This window comes from Grammomys surdaster, unplaced genomic scaffold, assembly GCF_004785775.1.
Source record: "Grammomys surdaster isolate TR1022 unplaced genomic scaffold, NIH_TR_1.0 215, whole genome shotgun sequence".
NCBI lineage: Eukaryota > Metazoa > Chordata > Mammalia > Rodentia > Muridae > Grammomys > Grammomys surdaster.
Window position 1 is genome coordinate 3,247,265 of NW_021604660.1, and position 27,334 is coordinate 3,274,598.

Genomic DNA, 27,334 nt, shown 5'->3' on the forward strand with positions numbered 1-27,334 from the left:
AGAGAGAGAGAGAGAGAGAGAAAGAAACTGAAAGAAAACACATACATGTCTGAGATTTCCCATGATTAAATCTACTATTGAAAATGTATCTTAAACTAATTTTAATTACTCTATTACATTTTATGAAAAACAAAATAGTGTTATTACTCAATAAAAGCATGGATTTATTTAATGTAAATGTTTTGAAAGAAATATATCCTAGGCAGTTTGGGATTTTCTTTTGTTTTGTAATACAGCAAGAACTTCCCAACAGTTTTCCAGGGGAGCCAAGAATCTCATCATATGCTTTATCATGCTGACAGACTGCTGTATGTCTGTCTACCAGGACAAGTACTACATGCCTGCAATCCCAGCATACAAAGGGTAGAAGATGACAGGGAGTTCATAGCAACTCCAAGGTCAGATAGGTTACACAAGATCTTGTCACAAAACAAATAAGAGCAAGAAGAGCAAGCAGACCACAAGTCAACCATATCCAATTTCCTTGCTCCTATTAAAAAAAGTCCTTAATAACATAGCTCTGAACCTATATTCCTAACCTTACCTTCTATAGTTCATAAGAGTAAACTCCCTACCCCTTTCACATGAGCTTAGGATGATTCTGAGCCTTTCTTTCCCACAAATGGCAAGAGGAGAAGAGACCTTGATCACTGCATCCTCTTGCCAATACCCAATATCTGCTTCAGGTCCTTTCCTGCTACAAAACAAACCCAGAGTTGGAACTTTCCCCTGCAATCATAGCACCTCATTCTCTGCCTCCCCATTTCCTGAGATTTCTCTATTATATTTGATGTCAGGTTTGGTTTTCTGACTTGTGTGCTTCTCGACCTTCCTCTGCTAGAACACAAGCTTTATGAGAACAGGAACTTTGATCCATTTGGTTTATTGTCAAATCCTTTTTGCCTAGAATGCTACTGAGACATAATGGATCAACAGAAAATGTTTATCTGACAATGGGTGGAAATCACAACCTATTTGAACGGTGACCTAGCACTGTTTCCTGGGTACAAGCAAATGTCCTGCTGCTCCCCACATGCTGTTCCAATCACTCCTGATACTATGACTCAGGCCCTTCCTCACTGTCTCCTGCCTTTGCAGGGACTCTCTGTCAAATCTATGGAGGTATCTCTTCTCAGCCTCGAGGGTATCCGCCCTGCTATGAACCCCTTCATTGCTGCTATAATTCTACCATCAGTCATTATCCTAAGGTGAGCGTTCTACACAGTTGTACAGAACTGCTGTTCCTGTCTCCGATGGTTATTTAACTTATAACTTACCTTTGAATCCTAATGGTTCGAAACTAGAAGGTTAATGTTAGCCTTACTTTTTTTCTCAGCAAGGCCTTCCATAGAATTGGTATACTAGCAGATTATTGTTGAAAGCATGATTGGGGTACTCAGTCTTGAAGGAGAAATAAGTTCAGTTTGATTTTTCCCATTTGTAAGGAGCGGATTGGGGTTTCTTTTGCTGACCTTTGGATGAAAATGGGATGTAGATGTGAAAGTGTTTGGGAAAGTGACATCCTCAAGGAGCAATCATGGAAAAAGCAGCATGTATCAGAATTTCTCTCCCTCATGGCAGCCCCCATCTAAACACTCTACTCAGATGCCTGCCTTTCTCTGCACTATTATGGGCTATAGGGGAAACTGGATAAGGTCCCTAAAGGGGGCAGGTTCTGAATGTTCCAATTTGTTTTCTGGCCATCTTTAACTATCAGCTTCTTCAGACATTTGATGCAAGTCTAGGCAATGGAAAGAATTCTAAGCAATGAGTAGTGAGATAAGAAAATCTGTTGGGAGATTTCTAAAAAAAAGTTTCTACCTTCAGAAGAAGAAAAAATAAATGCAAAGTTCTTGATGAGCCAACTTTCATTACTATAACAAAATGACAGGAATAGTCTACTTAGAAAAGGAAAAGTTTGGATTCCAGGTTGGCTCCTACCATAGTCAGATGATTCCCTTTCATAACATGATAGAAAGGCATCACTTCATGGTAGGAGCATGTGAAGGAACTGTTCACCTAACAGCCAGAAAGGAAGAGAGATACAGGAAGATTCCACAGTGCTTTCAAGGGCCATCAGCAGGGACCTAGCATCACTCACTAAGGATTCTACCATGTCCACATCGTTCTTCAAGCTGAGAGCCAGCCCTCCAACATGTGGGCCTCTGGAATTATCCCAGTTTCAAACAAAACACGAACTCATCTTTTGTCTCTGACATAACATCTGTATGGAATGTGACTCTCACAGCTGTTTTGTGATCTGAAATGAATCTAGTGTGTGGGGGTGGGAGGGGAAGACACTGAGGGCTAAAGTCTGAGAGAGAGAGGGGAACGGGAGGGAGGGAGGGAGGGAGGGAGGGAGGGAGGGAGGAAGTCAGTGTAGTTCCTTATGGTTTTTTTTTCAGTTGAACAAGTGCTCCAAGATCCATACCTGAGACAATATATTTCATTCTGTTAAAGTAGTTTTCTAACAGTTGCAGCCATATGGATGTTATAAAATACAGTGATTTAAATATTTCTTCAAGATAAATTAGCACTATAGCCCCTAGAAACATCTGCTATTAAGCATGTGATATGTGACTATTGAATTGAGAAAAACTGTTAAGTATCAAAGACAAACCAAACATTGAAGATGTATGAAAAAAACTGTAAATATTTTAGCAACCCAGTTTGATTACATATTTCTGTATATTTGATTAAATAATATATATCATTAAAATAATTTTGGCCTACTTGTTTATTTTACATGCGGCTTCTAGAAATTAAAAAAGTATGTAAATGGTTTCTATTATATTTCTGTTGAATCGTAACGCTCTGCATCTTGATCTTATTATTTTTTATTTTCTTTGGGGGATTATAATGAAATTACATTATTTCTTCCTTTTCTGTCTTCCCTCCAAACCCTTCCATAAACCCCACCGTGTTCTCCTTCAAATTCACGGCCTCTTTTTCCTATAACTGCTGCTATATTTATAAATGCTGCATCTTCATTTTCATATTGTGCGTGCAGCTACATACCAACGCAAGTCTTCAAGTCTCATCCCACAAGGCTGAGTTTTATGTCATGTGAATTATACCTCAATAAAATTAATTTTAAAACAGTGGACTAGGAGGGCTGAGGATGTAGCCCAGTGGTAAAGTACTTGCCTAGCACATTCAAGCTCCTGGATTCTATTTCCAGAACCATCAAAGATAAAAGAATTTTGAAAATTAGAGATAAATATGTTATATAAAAGTATTATTACACTGTTATTCTGTCATTTTCCTTGTTGGGCCCTCACTCACGTTATCCCTGGTGCCTGCAAAGTGAACCTTTTCCATCTGGTGAGCGCTGCTTCAGCCATTCTCACACATCATCCCCATAACAACTCTTCTGCTTCATGCCACTTCCTGTCCTTTCTAAATCCTCATTCCATCAGAATCACAGACTTTGTGACATGGAATTTCAACTTGCTGGCTCAGTGCTAGGCAGAGACTAAGAAGGACTTAGGCATAGCAATCATGTTCAAGGGTGATGAGTTGGAAAGATGAAAGCTTAGCTGGACTGAATCTAATAAAAGCTGACAGTTGACTGCTAAAGCTTAAAATCTAAATATTTGGGGACATGGTGGGAGGACTAAATATCTTATGTGTGACATATCCTCACTGACATAACTTACCTAAAGCCAGTAGATACTTTTATTATCCCAATTTAATGTAGAAAGATGGATAAGATTCCACAGTTTCCAAGTTCACTCCGTTGTGGTCCATGTACTTGGAACATGAAGTTCTCACTATGGCAACGGGGACATGTAAAGGAGCATGTTCACTTTACCATGAACAGGAAGCAGAACATGAGGAATGCACAGGGACCAGGCATAAGCTTCCAAGTGACCCTACATCCAGTTACCTTCTCCCTCTAAGGATACCCCACATCCTAAAATTTTCAGTGCCTCCTAAAATAGCATCACCCACTGAAGACCAAGCAATCAAATATGAGCCTATGCGAAAAAAATAATATTCAAAGCATAGCCAGGAACTATGCTTATCATCTTTAGAACTTTTTCCTCAGGAAAAACTTACTCAGTGAGTGCCATATGAAGGTCTGAAGTTCCTGAGGGGCCAACCTCCACATATCCTTGAAGTACATAATTACTGTAATCTGAAGCCAACATCATTTACCCCTCAGTGAAATCCAGCTGCCCCCAGGACTTATAGACTCCCAGTCCTCTCTTGGAATACTGCTTCTTCTCTGTGTTTTGTGCATCTCAGAATCCATAGATTGCTGGTTGGCGTTGGCATTTGCCTGCCCCACACCCATTGCTGTCTTGAAAAGCACAGTATTTCATTCTCTTGAAGAACAAAAAGTGTGTTCTTCTATAGAACACGAGAGTCTGCTGTTCCATTCTATTCCTCTACTCCTTTCTGTATCTAACAACTGCATCGTGCTTACTCATTTGGCAACATCTTTGGAGCTTTGTCCACAGCCTCCTCTCCTCCTTGAACCTTCCTATCTTCATCCCAGAGGACATTCAAAACACAGACTTCTAGTGCTGAAATTAAATACCTAAAATTGTACGGCTCTGATGGGGTCGAGCTTCCTAGACCCCATCCTTTCTCTTCACAATCCTGTAAGGTTATTGAGACTCTGCTGAAGCAAGATTTGGGAAATAAAAAGAATATTCGAAATACTGAAAAGCCACATTGAACCAAGGTCTAATTCCATTCTTCTGCATGTGGCAAGTGAATTGAAGAAAGTGTTCTTGAAAGAAGAACAAATGGCCAATAAATATGAGAAAAAATATTCAGCATCCTTAGCCATCAGGGAAATGCAAATGAGAACTACATTGAGACTCCATCTCGCCCCAGTCAGAATAGCTATTATCAAGAAAAACATCAAGCAACAAACACTGCTGAGGACACAGGAAGAAAGGAACTCTTTATATACTCTTGGTAGGAATGTAAATTAGTACATCCACTGCAAAAACAAAAACAGTATAGAGATTTCTGAAAAAGCTGAAAATAACTATTGAAGAGAGTTCGTAAAAACTATGATAAAGATGCTGAAGAGTAGCTCTTCACAGTTAATGGCTTCTGGTGGAGGGATGAGGAATGGCTCAGTTTTCTTAAAGAGGCTGCCCACTGGGAGTTTGACCATGTGTCAATGAATATACAGGCAACATAAATTGTACTTGATGAGTTTGGTGGGGAGGGCACAAGGGTGGGAAAGCAGACCTGAGAGGAATGAGATGCAATGATGATTGAGGTATACTGGGAAAAATTCCCAAATAGTTAATAAAAATATTACATTGGAGGAAAAGGATGAAATTAAGACTACTATATAATACAGCTCTAGCTATACCACTCCTGAGTATACACCCAAAATTCTTAAGTCACTATAAAACAGAGATACTTATTCATCCATGTTCCTTTTAAGACAGTTTACTATGAAAAAGCTATATATAATCTACATGCCCGTTAACAGATCAATAGATGAAGAAATGATGGTATGTAGATGTGGTTTTATTCATCCATAAGAACAAAATTCTCATTTAAAGAAAGATGACTGAAACTTAAGTATATTATTCTAAATAAATAAATAAATTCTAAATAAATGCATTGTATGCAATCACTCATATATTGAATTTAGATTTAAATCTAGACATTAGAATAGAAGGAAGATTCTGTGGGAAGAAGAAAGGGACCTGTGGGAAGAAGAGAGACAATATGATGATTAGGGGAAAGTATGAGCAAAAAATATAATGTACGTATATGAAAATATGACAAAAACTATATTGCTACATAATAAATATACACTCCTGGTAACATAAATACCTGCACTTATGTGTGCATGCTATGGAGCTTTACAGAAGTCTTAAAAGGAACGTGTTTCTTCTGAAGATGTTTACTTTTCTTATTTCAATTTAAAAGTTTCTTTGATAGTTTAGCATAAAAATGTTAAACAAAATTACAAGACATTAAGCAAAGACACTGGAAATTCAAATAACACAATTTTATCAAGCAGAGGAAAACCTCCAATCATTTTAGTGTACATCTCTTCCTGGACCTTCCCTTATATGCGTTTTTAGATTTTCATTTAAATAAAAGGAGTTTAATGAATATTGTACTTGGGAACCTGCTTTTTATATTTGACATCACATAGATGTCTTTCTACATTAGTAAACACGTTTTACATCTCAGTTCATCCTGACTTAAGTAACCTACAGTTGTTAAGAGCTTTGCTCACATATGAATCTTGATATTATAAACAATAAAACACGTGTCTTTGTAGCCATCATATCCCTAGAGTTGTTCTTTAATGATATTGTTTGTTTTCAGACATTTGCAATGTTATAGTCACACTAATATCTAAATATATTTAGTTAAATCTTGCTCTGTGAATAGTTCTTTGTGATCAGAAGCAATCAATAGTCAGTGGTTCTCAACCTTCTTGATACTGCCACCTTTTAATGCAGTTCCTCATGTTGTAGTAACTCCCAACCCTAGAATTCTGCTCATTGCTACTTCATAACTATAATTTTGCTACTGCTATGAATTGGCATACAAATATCTGATATGCAGAATGGTCTTAGGTCAGGCTCAGACTTGTTTATGAAATAAAAAGGGGGGAGAGAAGGAGAGATTTGGGGGCTGCTTGGCAAGAATCTTACATTGGCCAAGGACAAGGAAATGGGCTGTTTGGCAGGAATCTGACATTAGGCTGGAACAAAGAAGTGATTTCAGGCAGGAATCTAAGTCTTAGCCTAAGACAAAAAAGTAGCCTTCAGACATGAAAATGACTTTGGGCTAGGACAGGAAAGTAGGCTCAGATATTTTATACTTGAAAACCTGCTTTTTATATATTTTATCATACTGATAAGCCCTTAGAAATAGTGATTATGGGAGTGATCATGGAACTTTGTTTATTGCCTTGCTTGTTCTTTGACTATTTGTATTTATTGTCTTGCTTGTTCCTTGACTATTTGTATCTATTGTACTGCTAGTTCCTCAACCTAAAACTGATCTTAATACTTACATGTAATTAAATGGTATAAAAGCATAAATTAGATGAGGGAATAGGACAGGGGCTTGGGGGAGGGAATGGGGAAAGGGTATGACATCTGAAATATAAACAAAATACTCAATTATAAAAAGGAGGAAAAAAGGATAGAAATAGTCTTAGGTGACACCTGTGAAAGGGTCATTTGACCTCCAAAGGGGTCATGACCCATAAATTGAGGACCACCATTTTAGGAGATGATTTAAAGGGATTATTTTTCTGAGAGTCAGAGCAGGGAACAAAGTTTCTGATCATTTTCTATAAAAGTATCATTTCTTCATTCATCTTAAACTTGCCTACCTTTCTCATATCAATCTCACCATTTTTTAAGGACCTCCTCTGTTCTGGGCAGAATGCCATGTATGCAGAATACCTGTGATAGAAAATGAGTAGGCCACACCAAGAGCTCAGATTCAGATATGAGCTAAACACACCAAGTAATGAATATGGTGTTACTCTATTTTTGCTTGCATGAAGTCTTCCAAAGAAGGGAGGGTCACAATTGGTCAATAATAGCATCATACTGTCTGACCCATGATATCTGATGTCTATCATACAACCATTAGATCAGTAGTTTAGAATCCGTGTGTTGTGACCCCTTTGAAGGTAGAATGATCCTTTCACAGGGGTCCCTAAGACATTGGAAAGTGATATTCGCATTATGATTTACAACAGGAGAAAATTATAGCTTTTAAGTAGCAATGAAAGTACTGTTATGGTTGGGGGGAGGGTGTCACTACAACATGAGCAACTGTATTAAAGGGTCACAATATCAGGAAGGTTGAGGACCACTGACTTAGGTAGTTTGGATGACTTGAGTGGCTTAGAAAAGGAAAAACATTCAAGCTTTGAAATGTAGCAATGAAAGTACTGTTATGGTTGGGGGGAGGGTGTCACCACAACATGAGCAACTGTATTAAAGGGTCACAATATCAGGAAGGTTGAGGACCACTGACTTAGATAGTTTGGATGACTTGAGTGGCTTAGAAAAGGAAAAACATTCAAGGCAAAGGAAGAAATGCATGTAACAGGACCAACACATAAATGTTTATGTCATTTTGTGCAACTGGACCATGGGCTACTGACTTCATCTAAAACCAAATAAATGCTGGAAACACTCATTTGTAGAGAGGAAAATTGCACATGGAGAAGACATCATGAGCCTGCTACCATCACTAATTAATTACTGTTCTGTGTTTATTTTTCATTAATCTACAGTTCTGTTCATTCCAAATAAAACTGATTTTCCTTTGTCTGTTTATGACAAGGAATTAATGTCTGTCCTAGCTAGAAGGCATTCTGTCCACTCCATCTTCACTATTTTGTGGACACATTCCAGGACACAGATGATTGAAGTCCACAGCCTACCTCTGGAGAATTCATTTTCCACGACTACTGCCACCACCCCTGAGGGGCTGTATCTGACCAACACAGTATACTTACTTTTCAGATGTTAAATTCTTCTACACTAAGAAAAGGGCAAAATTCTTTCAATCCTATGTTTAATCAAAAGAAAGAGCCCATCTTAGATGACTTTTCCTTACTGAAGAATATTTAAAATGCATCATTATACCAAGGAACACATTTTCCTACATCCTGCAGTTTGAGAAGTAAAATTTTTCATTCCTGTATAGCTTTGAACATTTAAGGGACTTTTACATAGATTTAGGCCTCAAGGCAATCTTGGTAGGTCTTCAGGATTGAAGCAACTTTGGAATGTTATTTTTGTTTTTGGAGACAGGAAACATAAAGATGAATGCATACAGTCTGCCTTGGCCTCATGGAATCATGTATGTGCAGTTCATTGTACAGAAATCAGCTTAGCCCTTGTGTCATCTCAGCAGCCTCTTGGATCGGGACTGAGTGCATGTCTAACCATAGCCCTCATTTTACCCATGCTTCCCAAACTTTATTTTGCATACCGGCTCAGACTTGTTACAGTGGTTATGAAGCCTGGGGTCCTACATCTCTAGCATGCTCCTGGGTGTTGCTGATCCTACAGATCCAAAGCTCATACTTTAGGAAAATAAGGCATTCTAATTCATTAGCCTAGCCTGCTGTTGTCTCATCCACCTCCAGGAGGCTTTAAGCTCCACAGGGCCTTGATCTATGCATTATTAATCACACACTTCCAGCATTTAGATCAAGCTATGACAGGGTGTAAAGCTCTCAATAAGTATGAAATGAATGAATGCATAAATGAGCAAAAAGGCAGATAAGTGAATAAGTGAGAGCCATGCCTCCTGCCTTCCAGTCCAGAGTCCTTCTACTATATCATGCTGTCATTCACACCCTTGAGCCACATCTAACTTCTGCTTTTAATTGTCAGGTTCATTAAGGCAAACAATATCCATCTTAGAAAACTAAATCTCAGTGGCTTGACATACTAAACAGCTTCTTGTCTATCCACTTACAAGGAGTTAAAACATCCTGTGAGCCCCTTAACATCCTAAATACAACCTGTATCTACTTTTGAAATACAAGATTTTAAAGGTGCTTTCAAGATCAAAATGACTAATCATTATGGAACCAAAGTAAGATCTGGAAATGACCCATCACTTCCACCTTTATTCCAAGGAGAAGTCTTTGGTTGAGTTCCACTCTCCAGTGGAAACCTTCTCCATCAGGAAGCCATGGATGTTAGTGAGTGAGCATTCTCCTGCACTAGCTCCCAGGGCCCACCATGACTTTTTGCCATACTCTCCTGCAAATGGATTTCTGGTTTATTCCTTTTTCCCTCGGAATCTCTTGGAACTTGGGATAATTTTTTTCGTCCATTGAAACCCTATTCATCTTTTAGTTCATATTTTAAAAGATATTTTCAATGGTTTTTTTTTTCAGGTCTCCACAAAACATGCATTTCTCTTTCCTTTCTTGGACCTTTCTGATGCTTGCACTTTTTTGACCATCTCTAAGATATTATTCTGTGTGTTCAGGAATGGTGTACTGAGAAGATTCCTCCAATCAGGGATCATGAGTCCTCTGGACAGTTTACAGAAACCCTCATGCATAATAACTCAGCCAGCCATGGCATGTCTCAGATGAATTTAAAATGCATATAGTAAATCTAAAGAACATATCTGAATAGCTTTGCTCTGTGTTTTTGGACAGAAAGAGCAGCTATAACTTCAAAAGTGAAAGAGTGGAAGAGTCGCCAGTGCTCAAAAGCTACAAATATAACAAGAACTGCGGCACAAAATGAAATACTTCTGCTTCATATACTTCCACTGAGCAGGCCTGCATTTTATACACTTCTTCTTTAGTGGTTCAGACATATAGTTCTTAACATCACATGGAGACTCATAACCTTCAGAATGCAGCATGAATCAGCTGACTGCACTGCATGGAGAATATAAAATGCCATCAAGAATGTCCTAACCGGAACAGTAAACTTTTAGAGTACAAACAACTCATCTGTTAGCAGCCTGGCATTTTGCTGTCTGGAAAGTAAATACATTAGAGAGAGATCTTTAAAGTGATTCTATTACCTGTGTAAGGCCACAATTTTCAATCCTAAGTCTTGGACAGATAAAGGTAAGAGGCACTGTGACCTGTGTTCTTTAGCAGTACCAGTAAGCAAACACAAACCCTCGGCCCTGATATAAAGAGTTCCTGTGAACTAGTCCTTGAATCCAAAGTATCTGCCTCATGTTGACCTAGAGTTGTCTTCACCAAGATTCTGAGGCACACTGCTTAGCTAGACTTGTCTGTAGAAAAACATCAGCAAACAAGCATACAAATCTGAAGCAAATCTGCACTCGTGAGCTAACCATTCTGGATTTTTCTGAATCTTGCCTCAAATGGATTTGCCTATCCAAGAGAAATTCGAAGATCCCAGTGTCTGAAATTGGCGATGTCATCCCTACTTTGTGTTGGAGAAGTGTGTGTTGTTTGTCTGAGCTCTCTCCAGCTGGCACTCTGACAGAATGCAGGGGGCTACCCGAGAAGGGAGAAGCCAAGAAAAGGAAGTCAGAAAATGTAGGCTCTCAAGACTTGACATGAGAAGCTTCCCCCTCATTTTTTAAACTCCCTACTATCACCCCACAAAGAAGTAGAAAACAGGTGGGTGCAGGCTAAGAAGAAAATAAGTGCAAACTTGAGAAAATTTCTCTGTTGCTGAAGAGGAAAAGAAAAATCAGATTAAGAATCTCCCAGCACTCAATATTGAAAACATTATGTCTGGCTCAGTCTGCCTACCTTTTGTAAGTGTGACCAAGTGCAAACAGTGTTGCTTTGGCCTCAAGTTCTTAACAGCAACATATAAAATATAAACATTTTGGAAAATTTTTGGCTAGCATAGTTGCATGGTTATCCTAAAGATAGATGTTCCTTAAAAAGCTGTTCCTAGAAACATGGACAGTAGGAAGTAGGTAACATCTAGTTCTGTGGTAATCCTCTCAGAATGCAAGAGTCCTGAGATGTAACAGTTAATCCAAAAACACCAGCCTTATTGATTAAACATGATGATTAACCTATTTATTAAATTTATATTGCCAATTAAAGAGTCATTAAGGGATTTTCATATGGCCTTGTGGCAGATAATACAAATATGGGTGAAGTGGTAGTCTATGCTTTCAATGCTTGCCTACTGAAGAATTTGGGGGGCTGGCAAGATGGCTCAGCAGGTAAAAGTGCTTGCCATTGAACCTAATGATCCGAGTTCAACCTACAGGATTAACGTGGTGGGAGGAGAGAGCTGACGCCCATGAGCTGTCATCTAATATCCACTCATGTGCTATTGTTTGTGTATGCACATTCATTCATATATATATATATACAGAGAGAGAGAGAGAGAGAGAGAAAGGGAGAGAGAGAAAGGGAGAGAGAGAGAGAGAGAGAGAGAGAGAGAGAGAGAGAGACTAAATAAATACATGAAATGTTTTTGTAAAAGACTTTTGTTTAAAGTTTTAATCAAAGATGGCTACAGGAAAGTGTTTTTATTGTAGGCATTTACAAATGCAAGGGGATACAGGGGGGTTCATATGAGAGAAAGAAGACATTTGGTTGGACAAGCTAGGAAAAGACTGCTGATAGGCATGCCTTGAGTAAATTCCAGATTTGAAGAATGGCTACTTCTTGTCAAGTGGAAAGAGATACGGGGTGATTTCATTTAAAAGAGCAATATAAACAATTGGACACATGATAACTGGCATTTACTAAGATCTGACTTTACGTTAAGGCCGAAATTCTCCACACATATCAACTCCTGCTATCACAACCACCCTGAAAGGAGAGCCTGTGTGTCTCCATTTTGCAAAAGACAAACCTGAAACAGTTGCTGGACAGAAGCACAGAGCTAAAAGTGGAGAATCTAAAACTGGCAAGCTTCCAGTGACTGTGAAATGCAGACCTTGAGAATTCAGTGCATATCAATAAATAAAAAGGGCTAAGTCTAGAAATGCAGGTCAGGATTTCCCAGGGCTCCTAGAGCTGGCTTCTAGACCATGCGCTGGTTGGCAAGTAATAGACAGCCACTAATGTGTTTGTACAGGTTTGCACATTACCCGAGATGACAGCACTGCAGAGACATCAGGGAGTCGGGGAATTAAGGATCACTAGGAACAAGAAGCCTTTGCCAGCTTTGAGATAAGCAGCAAACCCACAATGAAGCTTTTGAAAATGAAACAGAGTAAGAAATGTTAGAAACTCAAGAAATCCAATCCACCAACCCTGTTAACTAATTGGTTGAAGGTTAGAGTCACCATGGAAATAAGAAGTTGACAAAGGCTTGGTGAGTTTAGGGATCTGAGGCTGAAATGGTAATTTCAGAAACATAAATCAATAAATAAATGAGGTTAAATGAACACAGTGACTACAAAGTCCTCCCCATTCCAAAGACTTCATCTCCTCAGCACCACAGGAACATTAGCAGTTTACAGAAGGGCTTAGGCTGTGCTGGCCAGGATTCTAGACCCTTTGTAAACAGAACTAATTTAACACATTGGAAACTCAAATGTAGCATGGTAGCAATGAGATCATTCTATAACGAAGGAAAAGGCCATGTAGGGAGTAAGTGGCTTGCCAGAAATCAGAAGGCAGAAGGAAGCAGTGGAAACTGAATTCAAAACTTAGAAAATCTGAAGTTCTGAGACCACCTGGAAATATGTTAAACTGTGTCGAAGACAACCAGATGTGGCTCACACCTGCAATCCCACCTTCTAGAGGATACAGATAGCAAGACTGTAAGTTCTAGGATGACCAGAAATTCATAGTGAGATTGTCACACAGACATCCAGAAAGAAACACACAGAGAGAGAGAGGGGCGGAGGGACAGAGGGAGGGAGGGAGGGAGGGAAGACAAGAAAACAATGAAGGACATGTCACAATAGTTTTGTCACATTTTGTGGTATATACAAAGGACTTTGGAATTGATGAAGAAGTTTGTGCTCACACAGTGTATTGCCAGCCTTGTGTGAACTCTGTGATAGCTATGCAGAAGCCATCTCCTCTTCTCTCCCTAGTTTTGTGTGGGGTGTGGGCTTTTCTGCTTGCTCTCTGCAGTCTTCTGTTCATTCCTCAGGGGCAATCCATCAATATTGATGTCATCCATGCACACAGGCCTCATGCTGTACTTTGTCCTCTACAGAAGAGCTCTGATCACAGGAATCTGGATGAGGGAGGACTTGGCATGGGTTCCCTCTTGCTTTTACCAAGGCAATCTGAAAATATTTACACACCGAGTTGTTGGCATGTGTTAGAAAGACCGGCTCCTGCTGTGGTGCTGGCTGCAGAGAAATTGTTTTTCATTTTGTTCAATTAGATGCTCCTCCAGTGCATTGAGGTGATGTATTTGTTTGATTTCCCTGTTTCTCTTCATCTTCTTTCAACAAGAGAGAGTTGAAGTGCTTGGTGTCATAAGGAAAAGAAGGCAATGACTGAGAAGAGAAGATGCCAAAGGAGAAGTCTTCCAAGAGCAGCCAGTAGCATCAGTGAATACTTAAGGCAGCAACTGGCCTGGGCCTGGCTCTTGGCTTAGGGGATAAAGAATGAGCTAAGGAGGTCTTAGAAGGGACAGGTAAAGAGATGTTCTGGCCATTCTGAATGATCCATCTTGTACAAAGCTCCAGGAAACAGGCATATAAAACTAAACACAACCTGCAATGCTTCAGAAGTTCCCTCAATTCTCTATTCTGCATATTTTCAATTTAATATTTTTAATTTTATGTGCATCTGGCATGAGACTGTTGGATCTCCTGAAACTGGAATTACAGACAGCTGTGACCTGCCATGTGCATGCTGGGAACTGAACCTGGGTCCCCTGGAAGAGCAGCCAGTGCTCTTAACCACTGAACTATTTCTCCATCCCCCTATACGCCATATATTTAAGCACACAGAAATATTGAGTGGTCAGAACACTATACTCCCTCTCTCTAAGCTTGGCTATAATTTGAAGCACAGTAGTTAGCACTGTCCCATGTTTGCTGCATCTGTAATTATACTAAGTAAATACATATTTCTATGTGTACATCTTTGTTTCACTGAGTCATTGAGACTATGTTGCCAGCACTGTGACAGTTTGTTCATAATCACTCGCTCAGCTAAAAGTAAAACACTGTTCTTACTGTCAACAAAGCCATTGTATCTCAAAGCATGAATAAGTGTCTAATGTCTTCCAATCTCAGAATAATATTTCAAACTCCCCAGTTGTCCTCAACCTTTCAGGATGTAATCTAGGTTCAACATTATGTTGGAATGTTATAGTTTCTTTTTATCAAAGGTTTATTTACATATTTGCCCCCCCAAGAATACTACCAATTATGTTGCCACCACAAACTCCTCAACTGAACATGTATGCACATATGTACAAAAACGAGTGTTGTTGCTGGGACCTCAGAATTCTGCCTTATGCTTGCTCCTCATAAGGACAAGTACAAACACACACACACACACACAGACACACACACACACACACACACACACACACACACACACACACACAAACCTTTGCTCTGCAGCCGCTTAGCAAGTTCTGCATCTGTTTTGAATGTCTCTTTATGATCCCACGAGTAGACACCATTCTGTCTGGCTTATTCTGAGCAACACTGTGTTTAGAAAATACATCACTGTTATTGCACATATCAATAATTGCTGTCTTCTCATGGCTATAGACACTTCATTTCATAACTCTTCGGTTGATGATCGGCTGTTTGGATAGCCCCCCCACCAAGTGCATGACAAAGTCTGTGCACATTTCAAAGAGTGTTGTCCATTATTTTCTTATTAATTTGGGAATTGGTTTTTCAGTGAGGCTGTGAGGCTGTGAGGCTGTGAGGCTGTAAAACACAAACACATGCTCCCACAGAGACCACTCTACTCACCCTCCTCGATACACACTGTTCTGAGGAGTCTCATTTTAATGAATTCCAATTTATCAATCTCCACGTGTGGGTTATTGCCTCTGTGTTCTTAAGATTTCTGTCTATTTCACAATCGTGAACACTGTCAAATGCTCTCTCCTGTGAGCTCTGTGGCTTTACTGTTTTACTGTTTACAACATTACAATCTACCAACACCTGATATTTCTATGCCTCATAATAATGGGGTCAAATCCATTTTCCCCGTACAGATACCCAATTGAAACATGCCACACAATGACTACTCATCTGTTTTTCACGGTTCAGTTTGTCTTGTATCAGGTGACCATGCATTGGTCTGGCCATTTTGGAAGTTCTCTTTTTTACTACTTGCTTATTGTCCTCCAGCTACAACAACACATTTTTAATTATGCTAAATTTTGGAGTACATGTTAAAATTTGGTACTATGTATGTCTCCCAGAGTTTCATTTCCAATTAGAAAATTTGAATAATATTTTAACTATTCTTGGCTCTTTTGTTTTTCATTCACAACTAAGATTCAACTTGCTGATTTTGAGGAAAAAGCATCTTGAATGTATAGATCAAGTCTTTTAAACTAATGTCTTTCAACACACAATTGGAATGGCTCTCTGAGTACATCTGCTTTTGATTTTCTCAGCAATAGTTTGCACAAAATTTTTATGTGTTGCATTAGACTTAATTCTAGCTATTTGATACTTTCTTATACCAATGTAAATTACATTTCATTTACAGTTATTTTTGGTAGTAAAATGAAGTTGAATATATATCCACTTTTTTCTGTCTTGTTTTAATTATTTTATTTATTTACATTCTAAATATTGCCCCCTCCCAGAGTTCTTCACCCTCTCTCCCCTACCCTTTGCCTCTGAAAGGGTACCCCTCACCCACTCCCACCTCACCCCACAAAGCATCCCCCTTCCCTGGAGCATCAAATCTCTACAGGACTAGAAGCATCCTTTCTACTGAGGACAGACAAGGCAGTACATATCCATTTTGAATACTCATTTAAGTTTTCCTATTTATGAGATACTTGGATTGTGAGTTCTTTTATATTTTTGTAGGCTTTATATTTATGTGCCATCCAAGAATGAAAACAATTCTATCTTATGCTTTCCTATTCTAATACATTTTTGCTTCTTTTGTATCCTGGCTTTTACAATGTTGAATGGCATAGCATGGCAGAATTTGCATCATTCTGATCTCACAGAAATTCTCAGTACTCCAACAGAAAGTAGGACAGTTGTGCAGTGTCCTGTCATATACCTTTAGCACACTAAAGTGCCACTCCCATATCCATGTGCTGAGAGGAAGATTTGTTGCTAACCTTGAAGTGAATTAAGCCTGAATTTTTAAAACAAAAATCTTTCTGCATCTTCTAATACAACATGTTTTGCTATTATTCTTATTTTTAAAATGTTTCAACTTCTTTGATAAGCCCCTTAAACAAGGAGATGTTTCTCTTTAAAGGTGCTCATTGAGTTAATATTCAATATGTACAGAGAACTCAAGAAGTTAGACTCCAGGGAACCAAATAACCCTATTAAAAATAGTGTACAGAACTAAATGAAGAATTCTCAACTGAGGAATACTGAATGACTGAGAAACACCTAAATAAGTGTTCAACATCCTTAGTCATCAGAGAAATGCAAATCAAAACAACCATGAGAGTCCACCTCACACCAGTCAGAATGGCTAAGATCAAAAACTCAGGTGACAGCAGATGCTGGCAAGAATGTGGAGCAACAACACTCCTCCATTGTTGGTGAGATTGCAAGGTTGTACAATCACTCTGGAAGTCAGTCTGATGATTCCTCAGTAACTTGGACACAGTACTACCTGAGAACCCAGCCATACCACTCCTGGGCATATACCCAAAAGATGCTCCAACATATAACAAGATCACATACTCTACTATGTTCGTAGCAGCCTTATTTATAATAGCCAGAAACTGGAAAGAACCCAGATGTCCTTCAACAGAGGAATGGATACAGAAAATGTGGTACATTTACACAGTGGAGGACTACACAGCTATTAAAAACAATGAATTCATGAAATTCTTAGGCAAATGGATGGAACTAGAAAATATCATCCGGAGTGAGGTAACCCAATCACAAAAGAACACATATGGTATAAACTCATTGATAATTGGATATTCCCAAAAGCTCAGAATACCCAAGATATAATTCACAGACCACATGAAGCTCAAGAGGAAGACCGAAGTGTGGATGCTTTAGTCCTTCTTAGAAGGAGGAACAAAATACTCAAGGGAGGAAATACGGAGACAAAGTATAGAGCAGAGACTGAAGGAAAGGCCATACAGAGACTGCCCCACCTGGGGATCCATCCCAAATATAGACAGCAATCCCAGACACTATCATGGATGCCAAGAAGTACTTGCTGACAGGAGCCTGATATACCTGTCTCCTGAGAGGCTCTGCCAGAGTCTGACAAATACAGAGGCAGATGGATGCTCACAGCATCCAATGGAGGAATTAGAGAAAGGACTGAAGTTGCTGAAGGAGTTTGCAACCCATAGGCAGAACAACAGTATCAACCAACCAGACCCCCTAGAGCCCCCTGGGACTAAACCACCAACCAAAGAGTACACATGGAGGGACCCATGGCTTCAGCCACATATGTAGCAGAGGATGGCCTTGTTGAACATCAATGGGTAGAGAGGCTGTTGGTCCTGGGAAGGCTCGTTACTCCAGTGTGGGGAAATGCCAATGCAAGGAGGAGAGAGTGGGTGGGTAGGTGGGGGAGCACTCTCATAGAAGCAGGGGGAGGGAGGATGGGATAGGGGTTTCTAGAGGGGAAACCGGGAAAGAAGGTAACATTTGAAATGTAAATAAATAAAATATCGAATAAAAAATTTGAAAAAAAGAAAAATAAATAAAAGGTGCTCATTAACAACTGTATGACTACCCATCTCTTTTATCTTTGGAGGGTATGGATTTAAATTATATTTCTAGTTTCAAATATAGTAACAATAGAGTCCATTTTATATATTGTCTTATATTTTAATATTTATACTAAATGCAGTTATAGCTTCACATGATGAATTTTGGTTACTTGTAATCATTTTTTTCTTGATCAATCTTCTGGATAACATTTTAATTTGTTTCTTAAAATGTTTATACATCTAAACAATGTATTTTAATCACATCCATTAACCCCAACCTCTCTCCAACTCCCCTTGCTTGGGTCCCATCTCCCCAACCCTCACTGTCCCTGTTCTTTCCCTGTAGCCTGTTGCACCAAGGTCCTTCTCCTTTTCATGCTCCATATGTCCTTTGTCCATTCCTTGCCCTTCTTCACCTCATCCCTTAACGCTATCTCTGTGGTCTGCTTTCTAGACTTTTATGCTTCATAGACACACATACGTGTGTGGTGTGTGTGTGTGTGTGTGTGTGTGTGTGTGTGTGTGTGTGTTAAGGCTAGAATCCATACATGAAGAAGAGTATGCCACTTTTCTCTTCCTGAGTTTAGGTCATAATGCTTAAAACACTATACTTTGCAGATCAATTTTCCTGCAGCAAGCTTCATGATTTTACTATTCTTTACAGCTGAGTAATATTTTCTCTCTCCGTCTCAGTCTCTGTCTCTCTGTCTCTCTGTGTGTGTCACATTTTTCTTACCAGTTGATGGACATCTAAGCTTGTTCCATTTCCTTATTATCATGAGTGAAACAGGTATTAAACATGGACGTGCGAGAATCACTGTGGTCAGAGATACATCCCTCTGAGTATATACCCAGAGTGGTAAAGCTGGATCATTGATAGTTCAGTTTATAGTTTTTTGGAGTAACCCCATCCCATATTTATTTCCACAATAGCTGGACTAATAATGTGCTCTCACATCAGCAGTAGGCAAGATATCATTTCATTAGGAGGATATCAATTCCACTAATATTTCAAAGAACAAAATTCTGTCTGATGGTTTTTCTCTATGTTTTAAATCTCTAATCTTGCCTTTGTTTTGCTATTTTTACTTTGTTTCTATTGCTTGTTATTTTTTTCAATGGATACTTATACACTGACTTTCTGGTTTCCTTTCCCTATAATAATGTACCAAGGATATAAATCTGCCCTCAACACACATTATTCTATCCCATAATTTCTATATGGCGTATTTAGATTTATTCCATTTAAAGTAGTTCTATCTATCACTGTTATATTCTCCTTGATGTTGAGTTAGTTCTAGGATTTTAGAGGATTTGGCAATAGCTTCAATATTGGCTTCACACTTAGTTACAGTGTGACCAGTCCTCAAGCTCCTGATGACTGTAATCCTTGGAAATACATAGAGATCTTCTTTGCAGTATATCATATGCTGTTGACATAAGTGTTTCATATGAATTTAAAAATAGTTGGTGTGGTACCGTTGTTGCAAGTATCACACCATCTATGGTAACTGGATGTACTGGAGAATGAAGTGTGGGGAAAGCAACAATAGAAATAATAGGATTACTAGTGAGACCATCAGCCAAGGAATGCTGGCAACCTCTAAAAGTACAACAGCAAGGAAACGTTCTCTCTAAGAATGCCAAGAGGAAACTCTACAGACATTTTTATTTTAGCCTCATGCTATATTAACTAATACATACACACACACACACACACAGAGAGAGAGAGAGAGAGAGAGAGAGAGAGAGAGAGAGAGAGAGACAGAGAGAGAGAGAGAGAGACATAGAGAGAGGGAGAGAGAGACAGAGAGAGAGAGACCGAAAGAGAGACAGAGAGAGACAGAGAGAGAGAGACAGAGACAGAGAGACAGAGAGAGAGAGAGAGAGAGAACCAAATCAATCCTGAATGAGAAGAATACAGAGAGTATCAGTAGGTATCATTATACTCAATTTCAAATTACACTACAGAGTAATAAAAACAGCATGGGGTTGGCAATAGAACAAAACAACAACAAAAAAAAGACACATAGGTCAATAGAATAAAGGATCGAGTGGTTAGTGAGAGGACTCAGCAGTGGAAAGTACTCGTTACTTTTCAGAGGACCCAGGTTCAAGTCCCAGCACCCACAATCAAAACTGGAACTTCAGTTTCAGGAGACCTAACACACTTTTCTAGCTTAACAGACATTGTACATACATAGTGTATACACACACACACACACACACACACAGAGAGAGAGAGAGAGAGAGAGAGAGAGAGAGAGAGAGAGAGAGAGAGAAATAATTAAATACAAATTTTAAAATAACAAACCAGATATAATTTATATAACTATAAGCATCTGATTTTGTACAAAGATACCAGAAGTATACTTTAGAGAAAACACAGTATTATCAACCAACAGTGCTGGGAAGCTGGATTTCAATATGCAAAAACATAGACTGTATCTTTACCTCCCCTTTCACAAAATTCAACTCCAAATGGATCAAGAACCTCAACATAAACCTAATATCCTGACCCTGCTGGAGCAAAAAGCAAAGTGTATAACACAACTTATTAGCACAAGTAAGGACTGTGTAAAAGAAAGTCTACGGTGGCCCAGGAAATAACAGCAGCAATTGATATGGGATCCAAAAAGCCAAAAAGCTTCTTACAGTAAACCAAATAGTTAATTGAGTGAAGAATCAAACTACAGAATGGAAAAAACAATACATGTACCAGAGGATTCATGTCTAGAATATACTAAGAACTCAGAAAACTAAATACCAAGAAAACAATCCAATTTAAAAATGGACTAGGGCAGCCATCTTCCAGTTAACTCACCAAAATGACGAACACGAAGGGAAAGAGGAGAGGCACTCGGTATATGTTCTCTAGGCCTTTTAGGAAACATAGAGTTTTGTTCCTTTGGCCACATACATGCGAATCTATAAGAAGGGTGATATTGTAGACATCAAGGGAATGGGTACTGTTCAAAAAGGAATGCCCCATAAGTGTTACCACGGCAAAACCAGAAGAGTCTACAATGTCACCCAGCATGCCGTGGGCATCATTGTAAACAAGCAAGTTAAGGGCAAGATTCTGGCCAAGAGGATCAATGTGCGGGTTGAGCACATTAAACACTCAAAGAGCAGAGACAGCTTTCTGAAGTGGGTGAAGGAGAACAATCAGAAGAAAAAGGAAGCCAAAGAGAACGGCACCTGGGTTCAGCTGAAGCGCCAGCCTGCACCACCCAGAGAAGCACACTTTGTGAGGACTAATGGGAAAGAGCCCGAGCTGCTGGAGCCCATTCCATACGAATTCATGGCCTAGTGTATAAAAGAAATAAAAGACCCGACTGCAGAGTTTTTCCTTAGATTCAAAAAAAAATGGACTAAATGACTAAACAGAAAGTTACCAAAAGAAGAAATATAAAAGACTGTAAATGCTTTAAAAATCTTTCTACCTCCTTAGTCATCAGAAAGAAGTAGATTAAAACTATGTGTATATGCCAACTCTTCCCTATCAGAATGACCCTATCAGAACCAAATGACAACAAATGCTGGCAAGGGTGTGGGGAAAGGGGTGCCTTTCACATTAGTGTTCATTCTGGTAGTCACTCTGAAAATCAGTTTGGAGGTCTCTCAGATAACTAGAATAGTTCTACCATATGACCTAGTAGACCACTTCTAGGCGTATCTCCAAAGGACTTTCTTTCCCATAGCCATATTTCTATTACACATCCATACTGACTTCTTCTACATTCACAATAGTTAGGAAATGGACCCACCCTGAATATCCATCAATTGACAAGTGCGTAATAACAGTGTGACACACATACACAATGGAAGTCAAATGTCGCAAGTTCTCTCTCATGTGCAGGTGCTGGCTTGAAATTTCTTGTTCTATATGTTTGATAATGACTAGATGTAGAAACTATAAAACTAGAAACAGATCATTGGTGGCAGGGATAAACCAAGCGAGTGGGTAGTAGAATATAGGTGAGATTAAAAGAGAGAATACTGGGTGAAAAGAGTTCAAGCAGACAGTAGAGAGGTGAGAGGGACATGAGGGTCTAGAGCATAGGGCTCACCAAAATAAAGTGTGCGTGAAGAAGCTAAGCTACCCGAGAACCTATGATGAGTGATCAGCCAAAAGTAAGGAGTCTAGTAGAACATGCATGATATGAAAGCAGAGGGGGTGATTATTGGAAACTAAAGATTAAAGCGGGGATGAAGACATGGGGAGGAAACCCAGGGGTAGGTGATGGATAAATCATCAGTAAGGATGTATAAAAAAGGCTTATGAAATTTCACAACATTTTAAGCTAATTAAAAATACATGTTTTAAAGATTTGAACAAAAGTGCCTCACACTAGTGAACCAATACAGTTCTCAGAAGAGTTGAGATATTAAGTGAAAATCTCAGTGCCAGGCACAGGTTATCATTTTACAAGTTATTGGCCAGGGAGGCCTCATAATCCCCCCAAACCAATGCTATTTCTATTGCTCTTGGTCATACACAATAACGGTATGTTAAGACACTATTGATAAAGTCACTATCCCCTCTTGGACAGACTAGGAAATGTTTCTGATCACTAGTTTTCATGGTGCTGGAGGGTGTTATTCAGAATATGGGGGAAGTAGGAGTTATATGTATGGACTTACCCACCACTAAACACTGCATACTTCACTGGTGACTTGCCAAGCAAGATGAAAAAGTGACATGGTGACAAGACTGTTTGTGGTGATAACAACTATCATTAGACCTGAGGCTTGTTTCAGAGAGAAAATTTCTGCCTCATACTGTCAGCCTGGTTAAAAGTCATGGCTAGAGAAGTCACAGATCCTAGAGGAGAACCTGTTGGTATTACTTTTCTAATGGTCATGGTGCCAAACTGCATTCAAAGTATTCATGTTTATTTATACTCATAAGCTTGTGGATAGATTTGAGACACTTCTTATTCCAGTGGATAGTGCTTAATACATAGACACATGACTGTTTCAAGGGCTGAGAATAATGTCTGTGAAAGCTCAGCTCTGGTTGAGACATCTGTATCATCCCTGCAAAGGGCAAAGGGTCCTTATGCACACAGATAAACCCTGGAGCAGCCAGGAAAGTTAAACTTGCTGGCCTCCTTCAAAGAGAAGAGATGTTTATCCTCTGCTCCTGCAATGCTGAGAATGAATGTAGTTTACAACTTGGTGATCCCTTGCTATATCTGATGAGCCAGGCTCAACCAATATCTTCCAGAATTTACATTATACTTATCCCAAACTCTTTCCTGATAAATCCTTCAGCATTACTTCCAGGCCATAAAGCTCTTCCTTGTGAGAGATGGCCTTTACACTTTACAACAGCCTAAGTGACTTCTATGTCACCTTAGAACCAGAACCAGACTCCCCTGGGAAATTACGTATAAGAGATGGCATTTGCACTTTACAATAGCCTAAGTGACTTCTATGTTATCTTAGAACCAGGCCAATCCTGACTTCCACAGGCATCATATATACTTCAGTCATTCTCCCTAGCCCTTTATCTTGAGCATTGTTTCTATGTCAACAAGAACCTATCTTACAGATGAAGCCATATGTCATTTGAAAAGAGCTTCAGTGCAAGTGTGTCTTAAACTCTATTGTGCTCAGGGAGCTGAAAACTATTTCCAAAAGTGTGCTATGCTTAAACATGGCAAAAAAAAAAAAAAAGTATGAGCTGATGTCAGACTCTAAAGTGCTGGCCCATCACTGGTACCAGCATCAGGCTGAACTGAGTTAATTATTATCTTTTCCTGGATTGTTTCCCTGATAATTGTAAAGTTTTCAAGGACCCTCCATCCAACTCCACCTCCAATCTACAGATGGCTCAAACATCAAGAAAAGGGAGTCAGAGAGAAAGTGGGAGCGGCAGAATGGGGATAGGTGTTAGCAAAAGCTGTCTGTCCCCTGGACCTGACCAAAGTACCATACAGATGAACTCACAGAGCTGTGGCTACCTACACAAGACCTGTACAAGATCAGGCTGCTTAAAACGGTCCACCAGGGAGCATGGAGTTCTCCGGGCCCTACTCTGCTGAGGAGCAATTGGCAGTTGAGAGCTGCTGGAGGGAAGCAACTCACTTTCTAGTAGAAGTGACCCCTGTGTGTACACACATGTGAGTAGCACTGATTGAATTCAATGGGTTAAATACATAAATAAATATATAAATAAATACACAAATGTGACGGGAGGTTGTGAAGTTGGGAAGATGTGATGAAAGGTCCTGGGAGGAATTGGAGCTGAAAATGAGAGGCGGATCTGATCGATACACAGTCCAAATACGTATGTGATTTTTCAAAAAAATACATAAACTTTAATTAAGTTTGTAGATTTTTGAATAAAATACTATAAGAGTATTTTTTGCTACTAGACGGCACTTTGGTCATCACAGACAAAACAGCAAACACATTTAGTATGTTGCTGAGAACATTTTTATTTTCAGTATCTTTTATCCTTATACCTAAGTTCTGTTTCTCCTAACATGTAGAATTTTTAAAACATGGTCTAGTAATCCCTGTCTTCTGATTGGAGTATTTGGAGTTCTTTCTTTAATTACAGATAGTAATATAATTGTAACTATTGCTTTACTCTTTGTTTTAAAAGTTATTTCATATATTCTTACTTTTTGATATCTTGGTTATCTTTGCTTTTAAACAGTCCTTTCTTTATACCTACTTACTATTCTCTGTTAATGGTCTTAAATATAATTTCTTTTATTGTAATAATTCTAACTTACCTTAAATTATCAACTGTTATAAATTGATACTTGTCTTAGTTAGGGTTTTACTGCTGTGATCAGACACCACGACCATGGCAAGTCTTATAAAGAACAACATATATTTAGGGTTGCCTTACAGGTTCAGAAGTTCGGTCTATTTTCATCAAGGTAGGGGTATCAGGCACACATGGTGCAGGAGGAACTGAGAGTTCTATATCTTCATCTGAAGGCTGCTAGTGGAAGACTCACTTACAAGAAGCTAGGACTCAGGTCTTAAAGCCCACACCCACAATGACACACCTACTCCAACAAGGCCACACCTCCAAATAGTGCCACTCTCTGGGTCAAGCATATTCAAACCATGACACTCATATTTCCACTTCCTAAAGTATAATAGGATTGCAAAAAATTAACATTATTTCCTCCTCTAATCTCCTCTAACATAATTTTCAGAATTTTTACTTTTGTTAGTCAATATTTATTTAGATTTTATTTTTTTGGAGAGGGAACATTGATACAGGGACTTTGTATATAACCCTGGTTGTCCTAGGACTCACTTTGTAGGCCAGGCTACCCTTGAACTCACATAAATCCACCTGACTCTGCCTCCTAGATTCTGAGATTGAAGGCGTGCGCCATTATACCTGGCCTCATTTGGATTTTCTTATATTCATTTTTAGGATGCTCGTTTAAGACCGTGGATGCGATGCTGGGAGATGAGAATACTACAGTAATATACATTTTCACTCCTATTACTCAATTTACTTACAGAAACATAGGCAAATAGAAAAGAACCTCTGTTCCAATTAGCTAAGCATATTAGGAAGACACAAATGCACACACAGCTTTCCTTCAAAGACTTATAGCTCAGTGCACCATGTATAGTCCAGGTCACACCCACAGGCATTTACTGTTACAGCTTTCTGTCCAATTTCAAATAACCTTCTGCCTTGACTTAATAACGTATAAGCTGCAACTCCCCTTAGATTGACTTTCATTTTGTATTTGTTTTGTTGTTGTGTTGCTGTTTTTGTTGTTGTTGTTGTTTGTTTTTTTTAAGTCAGACCTTTTGCCATGTAAAATGGAACATTTGTCTTTTAATTTTGTGGGTGATTTTTTAACTACCCTGTGTGCAAAACTGTGCTTACTACAGTTTTTACTAGGTTTATGTGTGTTGTTTGGTGTCAGCAATGACATTTGAATGCTATGAACTTACATACATTTTGCTCCAAGGCTTGTTTCCTCTTTGTGAATTTGCAAACTTTGTTCTCAGGAATGTATACTCAGCGAGCTGTGCTCTGTTGTTCCTTTATTCTGGTTTCATATTTGTTTCCTCTGAGATACCTTTTACCTGAAACATTTCCTGTAGTTTCTATGCGCCTACCTCAGCTTTGTTTTATGTTTCTGTTGTGTTTCTCTTTGTCTAGAATATCTTTATTTCAGCTTCCCTGTGAATGGCATAGTTATAGAATTAGAAGTCAGCAAGTAGCTTCTGCTTCTGTCATTCTGCCAAGAAGCCAGATATTACTCATGCTCTTACTCTTTTGAAATCATAGACATATTTTCCTCTTTATACCAATATTTTATCCATGTTTTTGGAATGTTCTCCAATAATGTATCTATGATTTCTTTGCATATACCCTTTTTTGGGTATATGATTGTGTGAGGCGCTATTTTTTATTGGTTTCTGAACAATAGTCTTCTATAAAGTCAACATTGAATGTCTGTTGATGTTGATAGAATGTCTACCTTTCTAGGTCACTATGCATACTTTGCACCGCAGTTCATAAATCTACCACACAGTTTTCTAACATTTCACTTCTAACTTTCCAATCTAAATATTTTCTTCTTGCCATCTTCCAGCTTCTAGGGCCTCTCTTTAGCTGTATTCAATACTGTGTTACAAGTATTCAAGTCATAAACAATAGTGTTTAGTTATTTTATGTACTTCTCTGGATTTTCCATTTGATCTTTAGTAATTTTAATTCTCAAGTAAATTTTCATTTGCTCATGTTTTATTGAGTAAATATTTTACCTCAGTTGTTTGAAACTGCGTGAATAAGCCTGAAAACTAATTTTTTTTCAGAACCCCTTCTCATTACTAATCGCAGAACTCCAATCTTTTATCCCTCCATCACATAAAGTTGCAGGAAACTTTTCCTTTCAGCAATGATTTTGCTTCTACTATTGGCCTCTTGCTTTACATATCACAATCAACAAATGTTTCAAAAGTTTGTTTCATGTTTCAAAAGTTGCACCTCCCTGACTTCTAAAGTCATGAATTTCTGAGCTCTGGCTGCCATAGCAACACAAAATCCTAGG